This window comes from Hermetia illucens, chromosome 3 (genome assembly GCF_905115235.1).
Source record: "Hermetia illucens chromosome 3, iHerIll2.2.curated.20191125, whole genome shotgun sequence".
Taxonomy (NCBI): Eukaryota; Metazoa; Arthropoda; class Insecta; order Diptera; family Stratiomyidae; genus Hermetia; species Hermetia illucens.
This window is the reverse complement of record NC_051851.1, coordinates 47,174,624-47,190,179: the sequence shown is the minus strand read 5'-3', so window position 1 is coordinate 47,190,179 and position 15,556 is coordinate 47,174,624. Positions and strand designations below refer to the sequence as shown.

Below are 15,556 nucleotides of genomic sequence, written 5' to 3'. Positions count from 1 at the left end.
CATGTAACTGCAAGCAAAGTGTGCACTCTTATCCAAGATATTAAAGTGAAGAGTCACAGTTGTAATCATTTGTTTTGTAAAGGCGGATCACGGTCGGAAACTCGTGATCATAATTGAAGCGTGAGGGATCAAAGCGCTCAAAGGACCCCCCCACATTCCCGAGCCTGGCTAGCAGAGAGGCGTGCAAGAACGTGTTGACCGAGCACTTTGATAGAGCTTCAATCTTTGTGGGCGGACCTTCACGGTCAATTTAGCCAATTTGTTCAGATTTTTGGGATAGCTCTGCCCTCTAGGTCGTTATCGGCCACTCAGGATGATCGACCTGATCTCCTATTCCCACTCTTACCATTACACTTACTGACATCAATAGCGGAAATTGAGGTTGTACATAAATACTCTAAGTCAAATGTGAAGCCCATAAAATGTTCCATGAGAGTCTTGTAGGCCGAATACTATAATAATTACTCCCTGCCTCTAATCCCCAAGTATGGATTGAAATTTTCCGGCAAAAAGAAACGAGATTATAAATCTGCCTTGTTTGTATATTATATAATTATTATTATTATGTAGTGAGGACGCTTATTAAGAATTCAGTTCGCTTCACTTTTAGCCCGGAAATTTGTCCAGATTTCCGATTTTCTTTCATGATAATGTTAGAACATTAATATTCTGTAGGCAATAACTGATGAGATTTTTAATTTTTCAAGTTTAATGCTTTCCTTAGATGTGTCTTGCGGCAATGTTCTGGAACTATTGATGTTAAGATTAAAACGATTAAACTTAATGTTTAACAAATTACTAAGACAAAATGTGGTCATTTATTTGTTGAGTTACGCAGCGTTTGAAATTGCTGTTGGCAGGAATAATGTTATCTAAATTGAGTCAGAAGAAAAGCACATTCTGGAATTATAATCTAAAATGAGAAGAGAAAGAGGTTGATTTCCCTAAAAGAACTAGACGAGAATCTTCTCTAACGTTTTAAGGGGGGAAAAAAAACAACGTTAGGAGCTTTTCAGGGTGGACGTTTTATTGTATAGATCATTAACGTGGGCGTCCTAGAATACGCTGCAGAAATTTCAACGAAAAATTCGCATTCCTTTAAATTTTATGGGCGTAGAACCGAGCCATTATGGGGTACAGGCTTAGGGTCGAACGACCAGGAGGTAGTCGCTTTATGTCTTTCCGAAATCTTGTACCGCTATGTATTTATGAATACCAAGCCTCACCACCTAGTATGCGAACATTTATATTTATTGTAACAGCATTTTGTTCGTAATTGAGAGTGATAAATGTCTTCATATCCGAAAGGCGAAACAATTTCTTTGAGATTTTTTCCATTTGCAGAAATTCTAACTCTAAAGTAATAAATCGATCATTATGAAATTTAAATGTATGATTACAAAATTAAAAAGGGTATGGACCAACATTTCAGATTATATCATATTTTTAAGGGTGCTTTTTTATATAATTTGTGAAAACAAATGGTGAAAATTTTCAGAATATGTATAACTGATATTCGCCCAAATTTGATTGAATTCGAATTAATTTTTCCCACTAAAAAATTTTAAAAAGTACGTTCAAATAAGCTCTCTAATGTGTTTTTCCCACTTAAACAAGTCTATGTAATGTAATTTTCAAGCCTGTAATTCTCCAACTGATCTGGCCCGTCATAAATCTCAAGGCTCCTCAGTTGAGGTATCACCTGACAACTTGCTTCTACCTTGACGAAATCGTCATTGTTCTTTTTAAAAAGTTAGACGGGAATTGAAAACAAAATAAGGAAAGCTTTACAGTCCGCAATTAAGTGCGATGATGTATTCTATAAGGTACCTGTGGTGCTCTAAGGTGGCGGGGACAGTGCCTCTATCGGTCAAACCAAAACCAAGTGGTCGATGAGAACCTGCACATGGTGGCATCGGAAAACGTTATACTCACTCTGACTTGCTGATAGTGATGCAGTAGGCGAATGTTCTAAGGCTTAATTAGGGTGATTAGACCCAAGTCTGCACGGAGGTTCATCTGAAGTGGCTTCAGCTAGGAAGCGTCAGCAGAAGTATACAGGTACTATGGGAACCGATATATTCCTCTGAATTTATGTACATATCTCAGAAGAATTCCTGGTTAATGTACTTTCAGTTTGGTGGACGTTGCGTACGTAAAAGTGGACAAGAGACCTTCGGGCCTCAGCCGTGGAGTTGCGTTCTAACTCGGATGCGGTACTCCTTAGTTTGGTAGAGCTTTGGGAAGGACTTGCATCCACCAATATGAATGCTGAGTTAAGTACTCAGTATAAACTGTTGTTGCTTGTCACAGCGGGGCTCTGATTGTGGTCACAAAATTAATCCGTGTTTTAAGAGGACCGTGGATTAAGTCCAGACGACAATTACTCATATAAAACTGCCAGGACTTAACTGCAAGGTACTTGTCACACTCTGATTTCTCAGTGGTCGAGTGTCTAGCGATTAAGATCAGCGAGGAAAGCTCTTTGTGCTCGAACCAGTTCTCGCAAATAATAGCTAGATCTCTAGAAAAAACAGAAAAATCAAATCAATCATTTTTTCACCTCCAATATATACCCCAAACCTTTTCCCAAGCCATTCTCCCCCCGCCACTAGCCAAATTGACTACAACGCCTTTTGAAACCTTTTCTTCAGGTACCTTACCTATTAGCTCACACTAGTTTCAGATTAAGTCTGCTACTAAGGTGTCTGTTAGATTAGATAGTTATTAAACTATGCTCTTAACATATATACGAATAAAACTGCCAATTCATGTTTTTGAATTAATAAACTGCTCCATGTCATCGATTTTTGCCATGTTAATGCAATTAGGAAAATTGCGGTGCGTCTTTAAATTTAGCATCAAGTGACTACTCTTTGAAATAAGTCTGAAATCCGAAGCTAGAATCTTCAAGTGTTTATGCTTTTCTTCAGGAGAATTATTGGATGCACGACTCCTCTATCTTAATACCTATAACACGGGCAATCTATGATTAGTGCTACAAATTTACTTGCTAATCATAATTTTGGTTTGCTATGAGTTTGTTAAGTTGGTAAAATTTATAGGAAATTTTTCGGTATCATGGGTTGTATAAGAAATTGAATTTCTGTAAAATTTCGTGGCTTAATCTTAAAGTGAATACTGCGTATATTTTAAAAATGCCCTTCACCCCTTAGTGGGGCATCTAGAGGATATAGAGGTAAAGCGTCAGCCTCTCAACCTAGTTGCTCTGGATTCGAATTCCAGCCGTCATGCATGTCTGGCTTCGTTTTGTGTTTGTCTCATTAAGTGTGAAGATAATGAAACTGAAGCATAGTCTCATTGACAAAAAGGAAAGGGGGAAAATCAAGGAGACTGTGGGGATGTACTCCACTAAGAAGTGACCGGGAAACAATATTTTTTTGGGGTAGGGTATGTGAATACTTTTACGCACAGAGTGTTGGACCCCTTCAATGGTACGCCGTCGGATTACCAACTATCGTCAGAGAGCTCGCTTGGAACCATTTACCCATTGTAAAGCACATATTCAGGAGATGGTGCCTTCCCAATCTTGTGCAGGGTAAAGAAATAGTTTAACCGTGTTTCCCTTTTAGCCACACATCTAAGTTGCCAATGAGCTGCGCAGTACATCTGCCTCTTGGCTTTTCTCTCAAAAATACAGAGAGAATAACAAGAATGCAGAACAGTCTCAGCTTGATCTTGGTGTTGCGATAACTGCACTTCTAGATTTTATACAAGGCAGCGAAAGCGGATCTAGCTTTGTAAAAGCATCATCCAGTTAGGTGTCAAGATCGGCAGAAACTACGCTAGATATATAAACTGATCAACATCTTCGATGCAGATAGGGAAAGTTTGATTGTAATTGCCCCTCCCTCGACATCCAGAGCCATTTGGCCAAGGTTCATGACCCGGTGAGAGAGGAAATAGATGTCATCAGTGTAGTCGAGGTGTTTGAAGAAAGATGTTACAGTCTATTGAAATCTTCTACGTCCTCCGAACAGGATAGCATAAAGAACATCACCGATTACAAGAAGAAATAATATCGGTGATATAATGTACTCCTGGCGGGCTTCGTTCTGGACCTCAAATTGCTCTCAGATTTTTCATCGATATCGCACCTCGTATATTGCACCAACATGTGTCACTTTGATAATAGCTGTTAGTTTCTTCGGAAGACCCCTCCTGCGTGAAGCATCCTTACTGAAAAGCAGCCAGTGCTACTGTTGTACTTGCAAGAATTTTGTCAAGTGTTGACGGAACTAGACACGTTCCAAGATTGTTCATAGCTGGCGTGGTACGATTCATTCTGCTACACGTCCCCAGTATGGGCGGAAATCTTAGCAAACTCACAAACAAAAGAAGAGTTCGGTTTCCGCTCTGATGGTTTTGAGGATCGACAGCGGGGGTATAATCAAAGTCGACATTCGACAAGACGTATTGATAGGTACTAGCAATGCAGCAAGGTCAAATCGCATGATCGTTGCAACATAGATGAGATGAGACCTCGAGAGGTCGGTGGACGCATAAATTTGTCAATTATATTAGGACTTGAACCAGGATACGGGAAGATCAAGTACCATATTATTCAGTTGCTCACAGAGGCTTTTGCAGACAAAATTTACACTGTTCTGAATTGGTTCAGCATAATAGAAGGTGCAGAGTATGTGGTTTTTTACAACGCGATCATCGCGAGCAATAGGAAAAACCTCAACCAGGCACTGAAGGATATCTCACTGTTCAAAGGGCTAAGGTAAAATAGTAGCTGATAAATTGTCTCTGCCTTAAATCAAACCGCCGTCAGCCATCGTTTTTAAAAATGGTTTCTCCATAACAAGTCGAAATAAGTGTCTCTACAATTGGTCGCCACCAAATAGATGCAAACACAGGAACCTTTCAATCCGTGAACACAACTCGATTCGGCCAGCTTAGACCTGAACTGAGCGCTTTTATAATAGATCAGAATATAATTCGCACTCATATTGTTTGCGAATATATACAAGGAAGTAGCCAGTTATGCTGCTCCCAGGGTACAGGATACAGTCTAATGCAAACCTTCCCAGCGAAGTAATACCTAAATAGTGACTTCATCAGATTGAGGCTGAAAAATTCAGAAGGCTGGTGTGGTGTTTTGTGTGCAGAAAAACCTTATTTGAATTGATTCAATGTCTGTATGTCCGTCTGTCTGTCATTCACCCTATTTATTCCAAAACGGCTGAACCTATTGTCACGAACTTTGGTCAGAACGTGCGGTCTGTGGATCGCTTTACATATAGCAAGTGACGCTATTTCCGGTTGAGTTCAAGGGGGGCACACAGAATATGGTCGTGTGGAATATCAAAGGCTTGTTCATTACTTTTCGAAAGTGGTATTTCTGATCTTGGGTGAAACATGGGGAAGTGAGGTCTGACAAGGTATGCCCCAAAAAGTGTAACCCCCCTTTTAGGTTCATCCTAGAAGCACAGTACCATTATAAGTAATAATATAATACACAATTTTGGAAAGTTTGAAGGAAATCCAACCATTATTAACAAAATTATAGAAGGTCAAAATTTTGTACTTGACGTAAATTTATCGCAATCGAAGGCGTATATGAGTCATCGCCATATAAAGTAAACACATATCAACGGTGGAGTTGGATATATCAAGGAATATTTTGAATTTTTAGGGTATTGTCAAATGGAAAAACGTGCTTAAGCAATTTCTCACACAGGTTAAACACAAAACCTTAATACCAGAAGTGTACAGCTTCCAGTATTCAGACTTGTTTTATTGGTATGAATCCAACACTCGCCACACCGAGCTTAGAACAGGAGCGGATGTGACTTTTTAAGTTTTCCCAAGTACGTGTAAGGCAAACAACTTTTGTCAAAGTTAACTGCACTTCATTAATGGGATGTTCCTGTTCTGGAACATATTTAGTTTTAATGGGTCAGAATACACCCTTAGGAGCCCCTGTAATGTTATCTAGGATAACACCCACTTTTAAAAAATTAGGCTTTGCCATTAGTATCTGCAACTTTATTACGAAATTTATCCAGATTCTGTTTTACCAAATAATTTTTTTTTTTGTATTTGATGGTCATTGACCTAAAAACTTCTGTATTTTGATTTTGTATGACTTTATATTCTTATCTCCGAGATCATCTGAAATGATGATGATGATTTGCCACTTTCTATTCAATAGACCTTGCTGTACTTTTTAAGAGAGTCACTACGAGAATAGTTACTCTGTTGTATAGTGCTTTATCTCGGCGAGCAATGTACTCGTTGATTTCAATGCCTTTAATTATCTTATTCCACAGCCGTATTATAACGACAATATTTGAGTATAGGTTAGTTATGTTTACATACACTTTTTTCTGCACTGGCTAACATAATGTAATATAATATACTTGACAATTACTTTTTTGTAATCGAAATTAATTTCTTCCTAATTGAGGAAAATAAAAACTCATAAAAGCTACCGCAAATTGAGTTAATTAACTTCATCATTAGCAAATGATAAACCATAATTATGTTTGCGACTACATAATTGCGCCCAATTAAGTTACAGTAAATCTAACCACAATTACCTTGAATAAATACGAAAGATGGACTATGAAAATGAATTTTTGCAAATTCGGCTAAAATAATAAAATAAATAAATTCAAGTTCAAGTCGAACTGAAAGTATGAATGGATGTTATTTTAGAAACAATTATGTAGGCGAGCTTTGTCAGCTTTATCTGTAGATAAACATAAGCATATTCGTGTCTAGATATCCATCTGTATATCACTATGCAAAGCGTGTAATTATGCATATGATTTTCTCCAGTGGACATTTTTTTGTTTCGGTGGAAACGTTAGTATTTTTATGTTTATTGTCTTCATGAAAATATTTCACGGTTTTATATTTATAGAAATTTATCATTGATTATTATGCATTGATTCATTTCATGCGGAAATAAGTATTCTGTAATATAGTCTACAAATAAGGCAGTGGCTGAATACAGGAAATCCTGCAGATAGTAAAGCTGAATTGAAAAAATTTGTAGAAGATTGTGAAAATGTTGAGTAGATAGCAGAGTTAGGAAAATAAATAGTAATATGAACATGGAAACTGGACATAATAATTGAAATTTTTCATTTATAATTGTTCTAAGAGATAAAACGCCAACGATTAAAAATAGTAATCTTGGTCTGCCTTTTCTAAAATAACTAGAATTTATCTAAAATAACAATGTAGATTTTCAATTCAAGTTGAGTTTAGTTGAAATGGATTAGATACTGCAAATAAATGTCTCTACATGAATAATTAGATATTTGAAAGAGTATATGATTAAGTATGCTTTAAAAATAATCCAATTTGCACTGGAATAATCTCCTCCAATACTTCTTAACATTCTCTTTAATATGTTATATATAAAGATTATCTACAAGCCTAGCTAACAGAATGTCAAGACAGAGGACAAACAAACACGTACTGAAGATTGTAAAAAGGAAAATTTCTTCCGGATTTAGATAAAGCGCTGGCATGACCGGAAATGCACGCATATACAATTTAGTGTAAATTGTTGTCAAGCGTTAACCTTGCTCTCTAATAAATATATATCTACATAGGTAGTTGTATATTATACATGGTTGAAAAAAGTAACGTTACCACATTACGAGACGTAATTCAATTTTTGAAATTAGTAAAAGAAAGTAAAGGCCTGGAATTGTAAAATAGGGATGAGATCCAAAATTTCAAATTGAAATTAATGGTGGATTTATGACAAAATTTGTGTTAACGAAAATAAGCAAGTATCAAGGATGGATTGTTATGTAGTCTGGGGATAAGAAATAATCACCTATTTTGGAAAACAATGTATAATATTTGTGAGAAAAAAATATGTAGATATCATCATTCGAATTCCTAAAAAATAAAACATCGTCAATGTAAATTACAAGAAGTTTATGTTTGATGTTCTCAAGTGATTACGTTTTTTTCTACTTTACTGTACTATTCGTATGTATAAAAGATATTTAACGACAATTAAGAGAACTGCAAACGGTGTGGCCTTCAATATTTTATCTTGTCCTCAGATGTTAAATATGAGAACAATATCATGTGTAAAGAGATAACATTTTCTACAATCAATCATTTTGTCCGGCGCCAGTTGACTTTAGTTCCTCTGTACAAAGGCCAACTAGTGGAATGAACTTTCGAAAATTTGCATCTTCCATGCAATGGCAGTTAGTCTTGACAGTCTTTATGATTGAAATATACAATTTGCAACCATGAAGTGAAATTGGTAAATTATTGAATCCTTCACTCCATGAAGATGGGTTGTTAATGAGATATGGCAGGGTTTACCATACGTTGACTAAAAGAAGACATGGAAATCGTGATAAATGCTATTGATAGAATGGATCCAACTATAGAATATGCTATTGTGAAGTTCTCTTTGTTCGATATGAATAGTTCAAGCGTGTTTATTGCTTCAGAACTGTAATAAAAACCGATTAGTACGTTGGCGAACCAAAAAAAATCACCAAACGAACCAAAACAAATTTTCCTCAGAACATCCCCAAAAATTATGGCTGATATAGTGCAATGTGAAACGAGATCAGCATTTCAATCAGACACAACCTTAACAATAATTCGAACGATAAGATTAATGCATGATTTTAATTAAAGTAATCAGAAATCGATCAAAGCGCAATCATATAATCCGATTTGTATGCCTGAAAGTAAATTTAGAATTCAAATATAAAGTATGCAAACCCATTCTAATTAGCTTAAATCAAAGTGTGCACCGTATCGGTACGAGGCTTTAATTACACTTTCTATACAAGGAAGCATGTCGTATTGACATTCCTTCATGGAATAATAACTGGCACGATGAACTTCTAAGCACATGGATTGAATTAGATATACGAACAGGTGGCAGGTGTTAATATGTTTGGATAAATTCTTGAAAATTAAGCAGGTTGATCGGTGTTTATAATCAACAAGGATACTAAATATAGGGTCATAGAGAGAAACTTCGGGCCCGGGGGGAAAGTTGTTCGGAAAGACAAGGCCCGGAGTGAAGATTATAGGGGTTTCGGGTGCAATTTATACGAACCCGCCTAGAAAAAATAGATAATTCTGGGCCTCGAAAAAATTCCGGATCCGGGGGAATCCCCTCTTTCCACCCCCTCTCGTCAGGTCTGACTAAACATGACATATATTTACGTATATAATCTACAAACGTGGAAGGTTACAGCTTGGTATTCGAACTGGACCAAATAATCTGAATGTGCTCAGGGACAGTTACCATATGGTGCTCCACTTTTTTCTAGATAGATATAGAATTAAATCATCTCAAAAAACTATAAAGCATCATCTCCATTTTGAGAGCGAAAAATAACGATGGTTTTCGACACACACAAGATAAAGCAAATTGCAGTGCAGCTCCATTGTGGGACAGCGCGCGGAGGATAGTGCATACAGTGGCGGAACCTTCGTGTGGGGGTTCACACTGGCGAAGGGACCACAGAGTGAATCTTACCTTGTAGTAAAACCATTCACGGAACACGCGAAAGAAAGGGAAACCGGAGATGTGAACGAAACTGACTTGATGTCAGTTAGTGTGATCAGATCAATGCAAACCGGACACCGCAAACGAGTGAAGGTGTTAAGTGGAAAACAGACGAATGCTTTGTGTGATGAGATGAGACCTGTCATGGATGAGGACATGGGAGCCTTCGGTACCCCCAAGTGCGGCCATTCTCGGAGAAATCAAACACGGGTGATCAAGTTTCTGGCAGGACGATGTGGAGGATACGCCGTCACACGTCGACCACAGCATGCGCTTCTAACTGTTTTCCAATACATATTACAGTAAGTTTATGTCGAAGAAGATAAAGATTGGTCAAATTGACCTGCAACATGCTAAAGCCTCTTCCTATCTACTGACAGCGAAGCTGACAAAGCTGCAGGACTGGTGCAAGAGCTATGGGTCTAGAATAGAAGAGAATCTGTGGCATTGGATCAGTAAAAGGAGCTATGATCTTTTACGATGAAAGATCCATAAGATCGAGAGGTTTTGTACTGATGTCAGGACGGTTAGAGGCAACCATGCTGCGACAGTTTTGTTCCCAGGACCTAGTTAAGGTCATCGAACAATACCAGATTAATGACGGGAGGAAAAACATCATAGTGACCTTTGCTTATTTACTTTATGGTTCTTCGTGCCTCCACCGACGCAAGAACTAAGGGATCTGCTAAGTGTGCTAAGTGGTCTCCAACTCTTAATAGGTTGCGATGCGGACGATCAACATATTTGTTGGAGCAGTAGCAAATGCAATCCAAGAAGAGGTAGGTTGCCCCTACGTTTGTGGGATCGAGAAGAAGTTGCAAAAGTAGTGCAAAAACTAAGGAAATCAACCAGTCGACTTCTGAACCATGTTTATAAAAGCAACAAGGATGAAGATTGATTAAACTCCTGAATTCACAACGTGAATATAAGAGGCTTGTTAAGTGTACCAAACGAGATTCCTTTAGAGCATACTATGAGGAATTGGAAGGCGAAAGAGAGACTTCAAGGCTGTGCAGAGTCCCTAAAAGGGATGAGTTGGACTCTTCTAGAAAAACCCGATGGTACTTTCACGAACTCCAGATTGGAATCAGTACAGACCCTCTTGGAAGTACACCATCCGGGAAAATTGGTGAGAGAAATGGAAGACGGAGAGTTAACAATTTCTGTAACTCCTTCAACACTTGAGTGTTGCAAGGTGAACCGCGAAAACGGTTGTTACCAATGAAAAGGTAAGAGCTGTCATACTGTTCTTTGAACGCTTCAAAGCACCTGGCATATATGGCATCAATCCAGCAATGCTAAACGAAGGGATGGAGCACTTAGAGTGATTGCTAAGAAATATTTTTCTAGCATGTCTTGCTTTGGGCTATGTGCCTACCTCGCTGAATTGTTCCCAATTGTTGAAGGATTTCTTCTTTACAGCCATGAGAGTTTTATCTTGCTTGAATAGCATAATATACTATCGGAGCGCTGGAGTTATTGAATTTTTTCGCGTCTAAGTTAAAATATCGGAGATTGCCATTCCGAAAATAGCCATAAACATAAAAAGCCAGGTCCTTTAACCCCAGTGTTTTTAAAAAATTGCCCTGCATATTTTCATTGGATTCAAATTTCAATCAGTTCCTCTTAGACTTAATTTTCTGATTCAGCTTTTAAACTAGTTTAATATCTGTACAGATAACATACCAATTCCGTTCTAAATTGACAGTATCCGTATCAGCAATGTCGTAAATGTCTGAAACAAATAGAGAAAAATTGTTTAATTTCTTGAATATATGTATGTACATATTTATGTCGATATGCTAAGAAAATACTCGTATTATTGAATGAGTATACAAATATTATAAATATGTGTTGTCTGCCATGGTTATGTAAATAATAAACGAAGTGCAATATCTGAGATGTTCGAGCTATTTTTATAAACAAGTGTAAGACATCATTCATGAAAGCAACTATTACTGAAAAGTTCCACACATTTATTTACAACAGAGCATTTCCTAGATTTTTTTAAAGAAAATTACGAAAGTTTTTTGAGTGAAAATTATAAAATGGTATAAGTATATATAAGTGCATACATTGAACAATTTTCAGTAATTTTTTTATTGAAAAATATTATAGTTATGTTACAAATGGTCGTCAAAAAATGTATTTTTATTTTTATGTTTTGCGGTGAACTGGATCATCTGAACCAAAAAATGTAGACGCATTTAGTAAAACTAGTGTTTATTCGAAGGATTTAAAAAAATATGCATTTTTCCCAAAATGGTGGACAGTCGTAATTAATTGTTCGATCTTTTCACTAAAAAACGGTCGTTTCTGGGCCACTAAATAGCAGCTATGCTGCGAACGTGGAAAAGAAAATCCATCATGGTGTGGATCCTCATCTAATGCTCCCCATTGCTGGTTTAAATATAAAGTGATACCCCTTTTTATGAGATTTGAATTCCTAGAAGATAATGGTGGAACTAAAGGGGATCCTTAAATTAAAATAGATTTTTAGCTACTGAAATTCATAATGATATTTTGAGACAAGACACAGAAACTATTAGGTTAGTTTTGTGGAAAAAAATTACTAAAATCGATTCATTATCGGTTTGCCTATCCAGCCGTCTATCCGTTCGTGTCTACCTGTCTGATGAATACACTTCCCTTAGAAACGGTTATGCTCATTGACATGAAATTTGATGAAAAGGTTGGAATTTTGAATGAATGGTGGATAGAGTGAATGTCATAATTCTACGTTGATTTCAAGGGATCGTCGAGGCAAAAATATAGGCGTGGCGTATCAAATTAAAGATTTCAATAATGTTTTTAAAGTGGGTTTTGACAATGGTCGTAAAGGATGGGGAGTGGAGACTGGAATAGGATCACTTACTTAATGGATCAATTTTCTGAAACTACTGAAAAGAATCATGTTGGTGTCCCCTTATTTAAACCGTACCGTACCGCCCATACGCATATTTCCTCAAATAAAGTTCCTGATAGTAGGTACTTACGTAGATGACGTTTCCCTGGCATCTAATAGTAAAAAAGGCCTCGAGTAACTTGTCCAAAAATGCAATAACCGCCTCATTCAGCACGGTCTCAGATTAAATCTAAATAAAACAAAATTTTTAACGACAGATCCCCATGAAACAGACACAGTCACTAACAACGGAAGTGATCTGCTCAGAACTGAGCGATTTAAATACCTGGGATCAATGCTATCAACCAATGGTGAACACTGTTATGAAATTGCTTCACGCATTAGCGTGACCTGGATGAACTCACGCTACATAACTGACATACTTTCTGATCGACGTATCAACGAACGTCCCAAATATAAAATTCACCACCATGACGTCCGCCTTGTCGTACTCTATGGTTCTGAGTGTTGACTGACTATAAAAGGCAATGAACGGCGTTTTGCGGTAATGATAACGAAGATGTTGCGTTGGACCCGTGGCGTGATACGCCTTGATCACATCCGAAATAAGGATATCCGCGATCGATATGGGGTTGCCCCGATCGTGGAAAAGTTGCGAACAAGACGTCTTCGATGATTTGATCATGTAATTCACTTGCCAAGATTGGTCTGAACATCGAAATCGATGGTAAGCGACCAAAAGGCTGGCCGAAACAACGGTGGCTTGATGTGTTGAATGGTGATTTGAAGGCCTCGCGACTGCATCCAGATCAGGCCTTTGATAAAATAAAATTGTGCAACGGATCACGACATGCTGACTCCGTTTGTGAACAGGACAAAGGCTAAAGAAAAAGAAAAATATTTGGTTATCATATTTACAGTAATTGTCGTTAGAGATATTGCCCTAGAGTTCGCTGGGCCATAGATTTCGACAACTGGGTATTGTGGTTTTCGGTCGCTGATTTTCGGATATCTGCTTTGGTTTTGGATTAATTTTCACAAATAATTCGGAGCAGAGGTGGCCTAAATGTTCTTTCTAGCTTTAATGGCCATCCATTTCATTTAAGCCTTTCTTTTGTACGAACATTTTCCCATTTTACATGAATTCTCTACACGGCAGAAGAAAAGACATTCCCCAACGTCTTTCAAACTTGCGCCTCTTTTACTTTCTTCTAAAATGAATATTTTTATATCAGTTGGACACATTTCATTATCACACATCAAAAATGAACACAACAAGCATTAATTATAGATATTGTTCCCATTTTTTTTTTGACCCTTTGAATTTTGGTTAACTTTAACAGTTGAAATGTTTTATGAAAGAACATAAAAACCATTACCGATCTCCAATTAACAATTTTACCAGGAATAAAATATAAAAAAAACCGAATAAGAAAAGGTTCATATATTATCATTTGGTAACCATTTGGTTTCGTATCAGTCAGCTATTTCCATTTTCGACCCCTATTGGGTGTTTTAGGATACGGTAAATTTACGAGAAACAGGTAATTTTGATTGATTAATGATAGTAAAATTTCCACTAAACTTGAGGATGTAATACTCCATATTACATTACCGTAACATTTTAAAATTCTAGTATAAATTTAAGGGTTATTTCTAGTCGGTTGTGAGACTCAGGCCTAGATGTCATATACAACCTTCATAATGATTTTTTACCGTTTTTTAGCTCGGTACCATAGTTTCTGAGAATGGTTCCAGCGCCAAACCTAAGTACTAAACAATTCTTTTCATTTCATATCTTCATCATCATCATCAACGGCGCAACAACCGGTATCCGGTCTAGGCCTGCCTTAATAAGGAACTCCAGACATCCCGGTTTCGCGCCACGGCCCACCAATTCGATATCCCTACAAGCTGTCTGGCGTCCTGACCTACGTCATCGTGCCATCTTAGGCAGGGTCTGCCTCGTCTTCTTTTTCTACCATAGATATATACCCTTATAGACTTTCCGGGTGGGATCATCCTCATCCATACGGATTAAGTGACCCGTCCACCGTAACCTATTGAGCTGGATTTTATCCACAACCGGATGGTCATTGTATCGCTCATAGATTTCGTCATTGTGTAGGCTACGGAATCGTTCATCCTCATGTAGGGGGCCAACAATTTTTTTGAGGATTCTTCTCTCGAACGCGGTCAAGAGTTCACAATTTTTCTTACTAAGAACCCAAGTCGCCGAGGAATACATGAGGACTGGCAAGATCATAGTCTTGTATGAGAGCTTTGACCCTATGGTGAGACGTTTCGAGCGGAACAGTCTTTGTAAGCTGAAGTAGGCTCTGCTGGCTGACAACAACCGTGCGTGGATTTCATCATCGTAGCGGTTATCGGTTGTGATTTTCAACCCTAAATAGGAGAAATTGTTAACGGTCTCAAAGTTGTATTCTCCTACCCTTATTCTTCTTTGTGTTTGTGTTTGACCAGTGTGGTTTGATGTTGTTGGTTGATTCGTCTTCGGTGCTGACGGTGCCACCATATATTTTGTCTTGCCTTCATTGATGTGCAGCCCAAGATCTCGCGCCAATCGGCGCCTGCTCGATCTGGATGAAGGCAGTTTGTACGTCTCGGGTGGTTCTTCCCATGATGTCGATATCGTGAGCATAGGCCAGTAGTTGGGTGGACTTAAAGAGGATCGTACTTCTTGCATTTACCTCAGCATCACGGATCACTTTCTCGAGGGCCAGGTTAAAGAGGACGCATGATAGGGCATCCCCTTGTCGTAGACTGTTGTTGATGTCGAATGGTCTTGAGAATGATCCATTCATATCTTACATGGTTATATTCGGTGAAAAAGAAATTGTACGTCCTCCATTTGCATGTGTGGGGACCCTCCTGTACTTTCTAATGGATACTGATTTTTAAAGCATGGAGGTACCGGACACTTGCTTAAATTAGGGGTATAGAGCTTATAATAGGAGCTTGGCGAATACGACAATAAGTAGTATAAACTTGTCAGTTGACAATAGTAGCAGCTAAAATCATTATTGACAGCTATACATAAACACATGGGTATTTTTTCAAATTTTATGCTTACGCACCTTTTTAAAACTTTATACAAACAAATATACGAACATTTTCTTCTTAAT

At 37.7% G+C, this 15,556-nt stretch overlaps 1 protein-coding gene across 1 annotated transcript in view; it reads right to left on the bottom strand.

The window, feature by feature from the left end:
* The window catches only part of LOC119651515 (sodium-independent sulfate anion transporter), a 109,845-nt gene that overhangs the window by 48,739 nt on the left and 45,550 nt on the right, over positions 1–15,556 (bottom strand). Inside the window, exon 3 of the mRNA XM_038055144.1 lies at positions 11,231–11,279. The gene's annotated coding sequence lies outside the window, so the exon portion shown is untranslated. The remainder of the gene's footprint in view (positions 1–11,230; positions 11,280–15,556) is intronic.